At 39.1% G+C, this 12,566-nt stretch overlaps 4 non-coding genes across 4 annotated transcripts; 2 read left to right on the top strand and 2 right to left on the bottom strand.

Annotated features, from left to right (window-relative positions):
- Positions 1 to 537: 537 nt before the first annotated feature.
- Positions 538 to 610, bottom strand: trnaa-agc (transfer RNA alanine (anticodon AGC)). Its single transcript has one exon. It is a non-coding gene; the product is annotated as a tRNA-Ala (tRNA).
- Positions 611 to 853: 243 nt separating this feature from the next.
- On the top strand, positions 854 to 926 carry trnaf-gaa (transfer RNA phenylalanine (anticodon GAA)). The gene has a single exon. It is a non-coding gene; the product is annotated as a tRNA-Phe (tRNA).
- A 1,990-nt stretch (positions 927 to 2,916) lies between these two features.
- Positions 2,917 to 2,989, bottom strand: trnaa-agc (transfer RNA alanine (anticodon AGC)). Its single transcript has one exon. It is a non-coding gene; the product is annotated as a tRNA-Ala (tRNA).
- Positions 2,990 to 3,232: 243 nt separating this feature from the next.
- Positions 3,233 to 3,305, top strand: trnaf-gaa (transfer RNA phenylalanine (anticodon GAA)). Its single transcript has one exon. It is a non-coding gene; the product is annotated as a tRNA-Phe (tRNA).
- The last annotated feature ends 9,261 nt before the right edge of the window (positions 3,306 to 12,566 follow it).

The following is a 12,566-nucleotide window of genomic DNA, read 5'->3' as shown; positions in this document are numbered from 1 at the left end:
GTTGGCCAATTACAAGCGTTCGAACGCTTTCATTACATGGAAGTTTAGCTCGGGCAAATCAATCGTTGCTGGTTGCTATACAATGTATAATGTCCGGCTCGCCATTGCGGGAATGTCACCCAGACACCACATTTAAAACTCCGGTATGATGCGAAATACAGAGCGATTTACCTGGCGGGGACAGGCTTAATCATCATTTTGTGATCTTGTTCAGCAAGGGCTGTAATGTAATGGAGATTCATTTGTATGTAAAAGTCCCACACTTTAGCTATATTTATTTTGACATTGCAAGTCTTCATGTATAAGGCTTTAAATAAAGGCATCATAAAGAGCTATAGAATACATTAAAAATGCATTTTTAAAGAGAATAATTTAATGACATCAGGACATGTTAAACATAAATTAAGAGCTAAAAAAATTAAATAGAATAAGAAAGGGCAAAGCAACTGTCGTCATGCTCAAAACTCAAGCAATAGCAACATTATTTGGAGTCTTTAGCAAAGGCAACACTGAATAGACATGCAAGAACCTGCTCTTTGGAGAATGCGGGCATTGATCCCGCTACCTCTCGCATGCTAAGCGAGCGCTCTACCATTTGAGCTAATTCCCCTATGCACTTCAAGTGAACCCCAAAGGAGGCTGAAGCCTCAAGCCAGACCTAATTGTGTAGTTACTTAGTTATAGCCCTTGGTTATAAGTATTCGTCAAAATAGTGTATTTCAATGAGACAAAGTTGATTTGAAAATACACTTCTTTCCATTTAAAAGAAAGGCTCTCCCATTCCGTGAGAAATAGATCATAGTACATGGGCAGGGAGAGATCAAGATTACAAAGCTTGACCCCTGCGTTCCGTGCCGAAATAGCTCAGTTGGGAGAGCGTTAGACTGAAGATCTAAAGGTCCCTGGTTCGATCCCGGGTTTCGGCAACCAAGCTGGTACATGCGCGCTCTCTTATTTGTAGACAGTCAGTTCACATTGATCAGAGTGTGTTTCTAGTTCATTGCTTGCATTCCAACTTGTTAACCTTTCGAACTGAAGCTTGTAAATGCTGCTGTCTGCACAGTTTTCATAGGCCAACATCCACAAACAAGGAAAGTACTTACTGCAGTAGACCATTGTACACGCAAAGCCCAGCCGCTCCAAAAGCATGGAAAAAGCACTCTCACATAAAGGTGAATTATCAGTATGGAAAAGCCTTCAAGAAATGCTTCTTTAAGCCTTGAGCCTTTCACAAACAAGAAAAGTACAGACTGCAGTAAAACACTGTACGTTCTAAGCCCGACTGATCATAAAGCCAAAAAACGCACTTCTCAATTAAAGGTATATATCCGGTATGGAAAGGCCTTTTGGAAATGCCTTCTTAAGCTATTGCACCACATATCAAAAAGGCTTCATTAAGGAGAATGTGGGAGTCAATCTCACTGTCCTTCCCATGCTAAGTGGGCTTTAAATCATATCAGCTAATATCATAGTCAGGGAAAACTTGAACAAAGAAGATTCCAAAAAAATCATTCCCAAAGGCAAAATCTGGCCTTGCAGCAGGATTGTGTGTGTGTATGCATTTGTTTTCATAGCTCCAATAATGAGGTGGCTGTCACAAAAATATTCTAGGACGCCTTGCTCGATCATTCAAGCCATACTCCTTTGCTATCCTTGGTTCAGGCAAGTGATATTGTTACTGGAGTGAATGAAGTTGATGCCTTGGTAAAGCCCCTCAGTGAAAGACACATGACTGCTGCCTTTACTGAAAGGACAGCAGAACTGGAGAATGGATGATCACATATGTGTTCAAGTTGGGATAATATTAATACTCACATCAAAATGTTTACATAAATGTTTCACTCAAATTGCACACAAATTCAGATTTTGTTCCAGTAACACATACAACCAAAAAACACATCTAGGAATAGCTTATATCACACCAGAGACCATTCTTTCTTCAGTCAAAAAACAATCCAAAGCTATATTTAAATTTATTTATTTATTTTTTAAGATATATTACCTCCTGGTTAAGCGAAAGGAATTTCGAATATCATGCTTTTAAAATAAAATGTAGCATGGCCTAAACCTAATGTAATGTGATCATCAAATGTTAAACTTGAAGCAGAGATGTTTTTCTCCTCCTTCTGGCAGCAAGAGTTATTAATGCTCTTCTTTCAGCACTCTCAAATGATGCAAAGCTTCACATTTGGTTTTCCGTATTTGTCCTCACCATCGATCGCTTTCTTTTATTTATATTTATTTTTTTAACTTTAATCCTTCCTCTGAATGCTGAAATTCTTTTTTTCTCTGTAGCATCAGAAGCTGTTCTTGGACACTTCTTAGGTTTTTCTACCATACCTTCCAAGCCCAGAAGCTGTCTGGTAGAAAGCCCTGATGGTTGGCCAATTACAAGCGTTCGAACGCTTTCATTACATGGAAGTTTAGCTCGGGCAAATCAATCGTTGCTGGTTGCTATACAATGTATAATGTCCGGCTCGCCATTGCGGGAATGTCACCCAGACACCACATTTAAAACTCCGGTATGATGCGAAATACAGAGCGATTTACCTGGCGGGGACAGGCTTAATCATCATTTTGTGATCTTGTTCAGCAAGGGCTGTAATGTAATGGAGATTCATTTGTATGTAAAAGTCCCACACTTTAGCTATATTTATTTTGACATTGCAAGTCTTCATGTATAAGGCTTTAAATAAAGGCATCATAAAGAGCTATAGAATACATTAAAAATGCATTTTTAAAGAGAATAATTTAATGACATCAGGACATGTTAAACATAAATTAAGAGCTAAAAAAATTAAATAGAATAAGAAAGGGCAAAGCAACTGTCGTCATGCTCAAAACTCAAGCAATAGCAACATTATTTGGAGTCTTTAGCAAAGGCAACACTGAATAGACATGCAAGAACCTGCTCTTTGGAGAATGCGGGCATTGATCCCGCTACCTCTCGCATGCTAAGCGAGCGCTCTACCATTTGAGCTAATTCCCCTATGCACTTCAAGTGAACCCCAAAGGAGGCTGAAGCCTCAAGCCAGACCTAATTGTGTAGTTACTTAGTTATAGCCCTTGGTTATAAGTATTCGTCAAAATAGTGTATTTCAATGAGACAAAGTTGATTTGAAAATACACTTCTTTCCATTTAAAAGAAAGGCTCTCCCATTCCGTGAGAAATAGATCATAGTACATGGGCAGGGAGAGATCAAGATTACAAAGCTTGACCCCTGCGTTCCGTGCCGAAATAGCTCAGTTGGGAGAGCGTTAGACTGAAGATCTAAAGGTCCCTGGTTCGATCCCGGGTTTCGGCAACCAAGCTGGTACATGCGCGCTCTCTTATTTGTAGACAGTCAGTTCACATTGATCAGAGTGTGTTTCTAGTTCATTGCTTGCATTCCAACTTGTTAACCTTTCGAACTGAAGCTTGTAAATGCTGCTGTCTGCACAGTTTTCGTAGGCCAACATCCACAAACAAGAAAAGTACTTACTGCAGTAGACCATTGTACACGCAAAGCCCAGCCGCTCCAAAAGCATGGAAAAAGCACTCTCACATAAAGGTGAATTATCAGTATGGAAAAGCCTTCAAGAAATGCTTCTTTAAGTCTTGAGCCTTTCACAAACAAGAAAAGTACAGACTGCAGTAAAACACTGTACGTTCTAAGCCCGACTGATCATAAAGCCAAAAAACGCTCTTCTCAATTAAAGGTATATATCCGGTATGGAAAGGCCTTTTGGAAATGCCTTCTTAAGCTATTGCACCACATATCAAAAAGGCTTCATTAAGGAGAATGTGGGAGTCAATCTCACTGTCCTTCCCATGGTAAGTGGGCTTTCAATCATATCAGCTAATATCATAGGCAGGGAAAACTTGAACAAAGAAGATTCCAAAAAAATCATTCCCAAAGGCGAAATCTGGCCTTGCAGCAGGATTGTGTGTGTGTATGCATTTGTTTTCTTAGCTCCAATAATGAGGTGGCTGTCAGAAAAATATTCTAGGACACCTTGCTCGATCATTCAAGCCATACTCCTTTGCTATCCTTGGTTCAGGCAAGTGATATTGTTACTGGAGTGAATGAAGTTGATGCCTTGGTAAAGCCCCTCAGTGAAAGACACATGACTGCTGCCTTTACTGAAAGGACAGCAGAACTGGAGAATGGATGATCACATATGTGTTCAAGTTGGGATAATATTAATACTCATATCAAAATGTTTACATAAATGTTTCACTCAAATTGCACACAAATTCAGATTTTGTTCCAGTAACACATACAACCAAAAAACACATCTATAAATAGCTTATATCACACCAGAGACCATTCTTTCTTCAGACAAAAAACAGCCCAAAGCTATATTTAAATGTATTTATTTATTTTTTAAGATATCATATTACCTCCTGGTTAAGTGTAAGGAATTTAAAAAATCATGCTTTCAAAATAAAAAGTAGCATGCCCTAAAGCTAATGTAATGTGATCATCAAATGTTAAACTTGAAGCAGAGATGTTTTTCTCCTCCTTCTGGCAGCAAGAGTTATTAATGCTCTTCTTTCAGCACTCTCAAATGATGCAAAGCTTCACCATTGGTTTTCCGTATTTGTCCTCACCATCGATCGCTTTCTTTTATTTATATTTATTTTTTTAACTTTAATCCTTCCTCTGAATGCTGAAATTCTTTTTTTCTCTGTAGCATCAGAAGCTGTTCTTGGACGCTTCTTAGGTATTTCTACCATACCCTCCAAGCCCAGAAGCTGTCTGGTAGAAAGCCCTGATGGTTGGCCAATTACAAGCGTTCGAACGCTTTCATTACATGGAAGCTTAGCTCGGGCAAATCGATCGTTGCTGGTTGCTATACAATGTATAATGTCCGGCTCGCCATTGCATGAATGTCACCCAGACACCACATTTAAAACTCCGGTATGATGCGAAATACAGAGCGATTTACCTGGCGGGGACAGGCTTAATCATCATTGTGTGAACTTGTTCAGCAAGGGCTGTAATGTAATGGAGATTCATTTGTATGTAAAAGTCCCACACTTTAGCTATATTGATCTTGACATTGCAAGTCTTCATGTATAAGGCTTTAAATAAAGGCATCATAAAGAGCTATAGAATACATTAAAAATGCATTTTTAAAAAGAATAATTTAATGACATAAGGACATGTTAAACATAAATTAAGAGCTAAAAAAATTAAATAGAATAAGAAAGGGCAAAGCAACTGTCGTCATATTCCAAACTCAAGCAATAGCAACATTATTTGGAGTCTTTAGCAAAGGTAACACTGAATAGACATGCAAGAACCTGCTCTTTGGAGAATGCGGGCATTGATCCCGCTGAATCTGGCATGCTAAGTGAGCGCTCTACCATTTGAGCTAATTCCCCTATGCACCTTAAGTGAACCCCAAAGGAGGCTGAAGCCTCAAGCCAGACCTAATTGTGTAGTTACTTAGTTATAGCCCTTGGTTATAAGTATTCGTCAAAATAGTGTATTTCAATGAGACAAAGTTGATTTGAAAATACACTTCTTTCCATTTAAAAGAAATGCTCTCCCATTCCGTGAGAAATAGATCATAGTACATGGGCAGGGAGAGATCAAGATTACAAAGCTTGACCCCTCCGTTCTGTGCCGAAATAGCTCAGTTGGGTGAGCGTCAGAGTGAAGGTCTAAAGGTCCCTGGTTCGATCCCGGATTTCGGCAACCAAGCTGGTACATGCGCGCTCTCTTATTTGTAGACAGTCAGTTCACATTGATCAGAGTGTGTTTCTAGTTCATTGCTTGCATTCCAACTTGTTAACCTTTCGAACTGAAGCTTGTAAATGCTGCTGTCTGCACAGTTTTCGTAGGCCAACATCCACAAACAAGAAAAGTACTTACTGCAGTAGACCATTGTACACGCAAAGCCCAGCCGCTCCAAAAGCATGGAAAAAGCACTCTCACATAAAGGTGAATTATCAGTATGGAAAAGCCTTCAAGAAATGCTGCTTTAAGCGTTGAGCCTTTCACAAACAAGAAAAGTACAGACTACAGTAAAACACTGTACGTTCTAAGCCCGACTGATCATAAAGCCAAAAAACGCACTTCTCAATCAAAGGTATATATCCGTTATGGAAAGGCCTTTTGGAAATGCCTTCTTAAGCTATTGCACCACATATCAAAAAGGCTTCATTAAGGAGAATGTGGGAGTCAATCTCACTGTCCTTCCCATGCTAAGTGGGCTTTAATCATATCAGCTAATATCATAGGCAGGGAAAACTTGAACAAAGAAGATTCCAAAAAAATCATTCCCAAAGGCAAAATCTGGCCTTGCAGCAGGATTGTGTGTGTGTATGCGTTTGTTTTCTTAGCTCCAATAATGAGGTGGCTGTCACAAAAATATTCTAGGACACCTTGCTCGATCATTCAAGCCATACTCCTTTGCTATCCTTGGTTCAGGCAAGTGATATTGTTACTGGAGTGAATGAAGTTGATGCCTTGGTAAAGCCCCTCAGTGAAAGACACATGACTGCTGCCTTTACTGAAAGGACAGCAGAACTGGAGAATGGATGATCACATATGTGTTCAAGTTGGGATAATATTAATACTCATATCAAAATGTTAAATGTTTATGTATATTTTCCCCCAAATTGCACACAAATTCAGATTTTGTTCCAGTGACACATACAACCAAAAAACACATCTATGAATAACTTATATCACACCAAAGACCATTCTTTCTTCAGACAAAAAACAGTCCAAAGCTATATTTAAATGTATTTATTTATTTTTTAAGATATCATATTACCTCCTGGTTAAGTGAAAGGAATTTCAAAAATCATGCTTTTAAAATAAAAAGTAGCATGGCCTAAAGCTAATGTAATGTGATCATCAAATGTTAAACTTGAAGCAGAGATGTTTTTCTCCTCCTTCTGGCAGCAAGAGTTATTAATGCTCTTCTTTCAGCACTCTCAAATGATGCAAAGCTTCACCATTGGTTTTCCGTATTTGTCCTCACCATCGATCGCTTTCTTTTATTTATATTTATTTTTTTAACTTTAATCCTTCCTCTGAATGCTGAAATTCTTTTTTTCTCTGTAGCATCAGAAGCTGTTCTTGGACGCTTCTTAGGTTTTTCTACCATACCTTCCAAGCCCAGAAGCTGTCTGGTAGAAAGCCCTGATGGTTGGCCAATTACAAGCGTTTGAACGCTTTCATTACATGGAAGTTTAGCTCGGGCAAATCAATCGTTGCTGGTTGCTATACAATGTATAATATCCGGCTCGCCATTGCGGGAATGTCAACCAGACACCACATTTAAAACTCCGGTATGATGCGAAATACAGAGCACTTTACCTGGCGGGGACAGGCTTAATCATCATTGTGTGAACTTGTTCAGCAAGGGCTGTAATGTAATGGAGATTCATTTGTATGTAAAAGTCCCACACTTTAGCTATATTGATCTTGACATTGCAAGTCTTCATGTATAAGGCTTTAAATAAAGGCATCATAAAGAGCTATAGAATACATTAAAAATGCATTTTTAAAAAGAATAATTTAATGACATCAGGACATGTTAAACATAAATTAAGAGCTAAAAAAATTAAATAGAATAAGAAAGGGCAAAGCAACTGTCGTCATATTCAAAACTCAAGCAATAGCAACATTATCTGGAGTCTTTAGCAAAGGTAACACTGAATAGACATGCAAGAACCTGCTCTTTGGAGAATGCCGGCATTGATCCCGCTGAATCTGGCATGCTAAGTGAGCGCTCTACCATTTGAGCTAATTCCCCTATGTACCTTAAGTGAACTCCAAAGGAGGCTGAAGCCTCAAGCCAGACCTAATTGTGTAGTTACTTAGTTATAGCCCTTGGTTATAAGTATTCGTCAAAATAGTGTATTTCAATGAGACAAAGTTGATTTGAAAATACACTTCTTTCCATTTAAAAGAAATGCCCTCCCATTCCATGAGAAATAGATCATAGTACATGGGCAGGGAGAGATCAAGATTACAAAACTTGACACATGCGTTCTGTGCCGAAATAGCCCAGTAGGGAGAGCGTTAGACTAAAGGTCCCTGGTTCGATCCCGGGTTTCGGCAACCAAGCTGGTACGTGCGCGCTCTCTTATTTGTAGACAGTCAGTTCACATTGATCAGAGTGTGTTTCTAGTTCATTGCTTGCATTCCAACTTGTTAACCTTTCGAACTGAAGCTTGTAAATGCTGCTGTCTGCACAGTTTTCGTAGGCCAACATCCACAAACAAGAAAAGTACTTACTGCAGTAGACCATTGTACACGCAAAGCCCAGCCGCTCCAAAAGCATGGAAAAAGCACTCTCACATAAAGGTGAATTATCAGTATGGAAAAGCCTTCAAGAAATGCTTCTTTAAGCCTTGAGCCTTTCACAAACAAGAAAAGTACAGACTGCAGTAAAACACTGTACGTTCTAAGCCCGACTGATCATAAAGCCAAAAAACGCTCTTCTCAATTAAAGGTATATATCCGGTATGGAAAGGCCTTTTGGAAATGCCTTCTTAAGCTATTGCACTACATATCAAAAAGGGTTCATTAAGGAGCATGTGGGAGTCAATCTCACTGTCCTTCCCATGCTAAGTGGGCTTTCAATCATATCAGCTAATATCATAGGCAGGGAAAACTTGAACAAAGAAGATTCCAAAAAAATCATTCCCAAAGGCAAAATCTGGCCTTGCAGCAGGATTGTGTGTGTGTATGCATTTGTTTTCTTAGCTCCAATAATGAGGTGGCTGTCACAAAAATATTCTAGGACACCTTGCTCGATCATTCAAGCCATACTCCTTTGCTATCCTTGGTTCAGGCAAGTGATATTGTTACTGGAGTGAATGAAGTTGATGCCTTGGTAAAGCCCCTCAGTGAAAGACACATGACTGCTGCCTTTACTGAAAGGACAGCAGAACTGGAGAATGGATGATCACATATGTGTTCAAGTTGGGATAATATTAATACTCATATCAAAATGTTAAATGTTTACATAATTGTTTCACTCAAATTGCACAAACAAATTCAGATTTTGTTCCAGTAACACATACAACCAAAAAACACATCTATGAATAACCTATATCACACCAGAGACCATTCTTTCTTCAGACAAAAACAGTCCAAAGCTATTTTTAAGTTTTTTTTTTTAAGATATCATATTACCTCCTGGTAAAGCAAAAGGAATTTCAAAAATCATGCTTTTAAAATAAAAAGTAGCATGGCCTAAAGCTAATGCGATCATCAAATTTTAAACCTGAAGCGGAGATGTTTTTCTCCTCCTTCTGGCAGCAAGACCAATTAGTTCTCTTTTTTCAGCACTGTCAAATGACACAAAGCTCCACCAATGGTTATCCATGTATGTCCTCGCCAACGATCGCTTTCTTTTATTTTTATTTTTTACTTTAATCCTTCCTCTGAATGCTGAGTTTCTTTTTTCTATGGAGCATCAGAAACTTTTCTTTGATGCTTCTTAGGTTTTTCTACCATACCTTCCAAACCAGGAAACTGTCTGGCAGAAAGCCCTGATGGTTAGCCAATTACAAGCATTTGAACGCTTTCATTACATGGAAGTTTAGCTCGGGCAAATCAATCGTTGCTGGTTGCTATACAACGCAAAATCTCCGGTGAACCAGTGCTGGAATGTCACCCAGCCACAGCATTTAAAAATCCGGTATGATGCAAAATGCAGAGCGCTTTACCTGGCTGGGACAGGCTTAATCATCATTGTGTGAACTTGTTCAGCAAGGGCTGCAATCTCACGGACATTCATTTGTATGTCAAAGTCCCACACTTTAGCTATAATGATCTTGGCATTGCAAGTCTTCATGTATAGTGCTTTAAATAAAGGCATCATAAAGAGCTATATAATACATTAAAAATATTTTTTAAAGAATTAATTAATAAGATAAAACATGTTAAACATAGATTAAGAAACAACAAAATTAAACAGAATAAGAAAGGGCGAAGCAACTGTCGTCATGCTCAAAACTCAAGCAATGGCAACATTATTTGGCTGATTTGGAGTCTTTAGCAAAGGCAACACTGAATAAACATGCAAGAACCTGCTCTTTGGAGAATACGGGCATTGATCCCGCTACCTCTCGCATGCTAAGCGAGCGCTCTACCATTTGAGCTAATTCCCCTTATGCACTCTAAGTGAACCCCAATGGAGGCTGAAGGCTCAAGCCAGACCTAGCTGTGTAGTTACTTAGTTATAGCCCTTGGTTATAAGTATTCGTCAAAATAGTGTATTTCAATGAGACAAAGTTGATTTGAAAATAAACTTCTTTCCATTTAAAAGAAATGCTCTCCCATTCCGTGAGAAATAGATCATAGTACATGGGCAGGGAGAGATCAAGATTACAAAGCTTAACCCCTGCATTCTGTGCAGAAATAGCTCAGTTGGGAGAGCGTTAGACTAAAAGTCCCTGGTTCGATCCCAGGTTTCGGCAACCAAGCTGGTACATGCACTATCTCTTGTTTGTGAGGCGCCAGTTCACATAGATCAGAGAGTGTTTCTAGTTCAGTGCTTGCATTCCAACTTGTTAACCTTTCGAACTGAAGCTTGTAAATGCTGCTGTTTGCACAGTTTTCGTAGCGCCGGCATCCACAAACAAGAAAAGTACTTACTGCAGTAGACCATTGTACGTGCGAAGCCCGGCCGCTCCATTAGCATGGAAAAAGCACTCTCACTTAAAGGTTTATCATCAATTTAGAAAGCCCTTCAAGAAATGCTTCTTTAAGCCTTGAGCCTTTCACAAACAAGAAAAGTACAGACTACAGTAAAACACTGAACTTTCTAAGCCCGACTGTCCATAAAGCCAAAAAATGCACTCCTCAATTAAAGGTATATATCCAGTATGGAAATGCCTTTTGGAAATGCCTTCTTAAGCTATTGCACCACATATCAAAAAGGGTTCATTAAGGAGAATGTGGGTGTCAATCTCACTGTCCATCCCATGCTAAGCGGGCTTTCAATCATATCAGCTAATATCATAGGCAGGGAAACCTTGAACAAAGAAGATTCCAAAAAAAATCATTCCCAAAGGCAAAATCTGGCCTTGCAGCAGGATGTGTGTGTGTATGCATTTGTTTTCTTAGCTCCAATGATGAGGTGGCTGTCCCAAAAATATTCTAGGACATCTTGCTCGATCATCCAAGCCATACATCTTTGCTATCCTTGGTTCAGGCAAGTGATATTGTTACCGGAGTGAATGAAGTTGATGCCTTGGTAAAGCCCCTCAGTGAAAGACACATGACTGCTGCCTTTACTTAAAGGACAGCACAACTGGAGAATGGATGATCACTTACGTGTTCAAGTTAGGGATAATATTAATACTCATATCAAAATGTTAAATGTTTATGTACACTACCGTTCAAAAGTTTGGGATCACCCAAACAATTTTGTGTTTTCCATGAAAAGTCACACTTATTCACCACCATATGTTGTGAAATGAATAGAAAATAGAGTCAAGACATTGACAAGGTTAGAAATAATGATTTGTATTTGAAATAAGATTTTTTTTACATCAAACTTTGCTTTCGTCAAAGAATCCTCCATTTGCAGCAATTACAGCATTGCAGACCTTTGGCATTCTAGCTGTTAATTTGTTGAGGTAATCTGGAGAAATTGCACCCCACGCTTCCAGAAGCAGCTCCCACAAGTTGGATTGGTTGGATGGGCACTTCTTTGAGCAGATTGAGTTTCTGGAGCATCACATTTGTGGGGTCAATTAAACGCTCAAAATGGCCAGAAAAAGAGAACTTTCATCTGAAACTCGACAGTCTATTCTTGTTCTTAGAAATGAAGGCTATTCCATGCGAGAAATTGCTAAGAAATTGAAGATTTCCTACACCGGTGTGTACTACTCCCTTCAGAGGACAGCACAAACAGGCTCTAACCAGAGTAGAAAAAGAAGTGGGAGGCCGCGTTGCACAACTGAGCAAGAAGATAAGTACATTAGAGTCTCTAGTTTGAGAAACAGACGCCTCACAGGTCCCCAACTGGCATCTTCATTAAATAGTACCTGTTAGAGCCTGTTTGTGCTGTCCTCTGAAGGGAGTAGTACACACCGGTGTAGGAAATCTTCAATTTCTTAGCAATTTCTCGCATGGAATAGCCTTCATTTCTAAGAACAAGAATAGACTGTCGAGTTTCAGATGAAAGTTCTCTTATTCTGGCCATTTTGAGCGTTTAATTGACCCCACAAATGTGATGCTCCAGAAACTCAATCTGCTCAAAGAAGTGCCCATCCAACCAATCCAACTTGTGGGAGCTGCTTCTGGAAGCGTGGGGTGCAATTTCTCCAGATTACCTCAACAAATTAACAGCTAGAATGCCAAAGGTCTGCAATGCTGTAATTGCTGCAAATGGAGGATTCTTTGACGAAAGCAAAGTTTGATGTAAAAAAAATCTTATTTCAAATACAAATCATTATTTCTAACCTTGTCAATGTCTTGACTCTATTTTCTATTCATTTCACAACATATGGTGGTGAATAAGTGTGACTTTTCATGGAAAACACAAAATTGTTTGGGTGATCCCAAACTTTTGAACGGTAGTGTATATTTTCCCCCAAATTG

Source organism: Lampris incognitus, chromosome 9 (genome assembly GCF_029633865.1).
Source record: "Lampris incognitus isolate fLamInc1 chromosome 9, fLamInc1.hap2, whole genome shotgun sequence".
In the NCBI taxonomy this organism is placed as follows: domain Eukaryota; kingdom Metazoa; phylum Chordata; class Actinopteri; order Lampriformes; family Lampridae; genus Lampris; species Lampris incognitus.
This window is presented reverse-complemented; position numbering and strand designations above follow the sequence as displayed.